Below are 1,284 nucleotides of genomic sequence, written 5' to 3'. Positions count from 1 at the left end.
CCCTGCAGCCAAGGCACCTCCTGCCCCACATCCCACTGCCCAGCCCAAAGCCCACCAGCCTCCTCAGCCAAGTGCCAGCCTCTCTCTGCACAACACCTTCTCTCCCCTTCCCTCTCCCAGCACCAGCAGCTCCCAGCCCTGGCCTAGCACAGCCCACATCAGCTGAGACCTGCAGTGAGGAAAGACGTGATCTTGAAGCAGCAGCAGGAGGAGAAGAGGCTTCCCACTCACCTGATTCCCGAGGAGGAGGAGGTGAGAGAAGTGGATGAGAGAGCAGAGACTTGGGCTGCCTTTTATAGCAGTCCTGCCCTGCCTCAGGCCCACAGGCACCTTTGTGGAAGTCATAATTTTCTGACCAGCTCCTGCCAGTTGTGAACCATCCCAGCTAATGGTAGGGGCTGTGTCCTGGTTTCCTGCACTGCTGCCTTTTCATTTCCTGTGCATTCCATGTGCTTTCCTACAGGAAGAATTCTGTAAATATTGGGGTGAGAAGCCCAAGGCTTTCCAGGACATAAACACCTGAGTGCAGGCAGAAGGCTCCGAACAAGGGCTGGTGTCTTCCCGTTCAGGCAGGTGATGTGAGCCAGTGTAATTTCTGGGTGGTTTTTTGTGGTAAAGTTGTCCTGAAATGGACACAGCTCTTGTGCTTCCTTGTGGCCCACGTGCCAAAGAAATTCCATGGGAGCAGACACGAAACATCTTTTTGTCTTTCCTTTCTGTCTGTGACAGCCACCCTTTGTTGCCCTCAGCTGGGCTTCTGCTGGCAGAGTTTGACCGTGTTCTCTGTTTAAATTGCTCTCATGAAAGTTGTGCTGGTCTCAATCACCCGTCCCCTCTGTGTACACTCTCTGCAGATCCTTTGGGAAGACAAGGGGCATTTTGATTCCTGGTCCCTTCCCAGGTATCAGTGGAGAGTTTAGGTGTTGCTTGTCGGTGTCCCCAGGAAAGTGGAGAGCCTCGTGTCCAACCAGTCTGTCAGCGTCTTGTACCGAGACCCTTCAGCAACAGATTCAGCAGGTTGAAGGTGATTTGACTGCCCTTGTCAGAGGGGGCTCAACCAAAAACTGGAAGACCCCTCAGCGGGTCCTGCCAGAGTGTTATCTGCTGCCAGCAACTGAAAGGACTCACTCGAGCAGTTCATGGAGTGCCACTCTTTGCAATACAAATTGTGGCAGGCTAATAAGTGTTATGGTTGTCAGTGATAGTGGCTGGCACAAAAATGCATTTTAAAGCAATCTAGTGGGATATGCTAAGCAAGCACAAGCTCTAGTCCTTAAAGCAATA

The sequence above is a fragment of the Empidonax traillii genome, unplaced genomic scaffold (genome assembly GCF_003031625.1).
Source record: "Empidonax traillii isolate 1590-97213 ecotype Southwest subspecies unplaced genomic scaffold, ASM303162v1 scaffold3499:size12667, whole genome shotgun sequence".
Classification (NCBI taxonomy): Eukaryota; Metazoa; Chordata; class Aves; order Passeriformes; family Tyrannidae; genus Empidonax; species Empidonax traillii.
The sequence above is the reverse complement of the archived record's forward strand: the minus strand, read 5'-3'. Positions refer to the sequence as shown.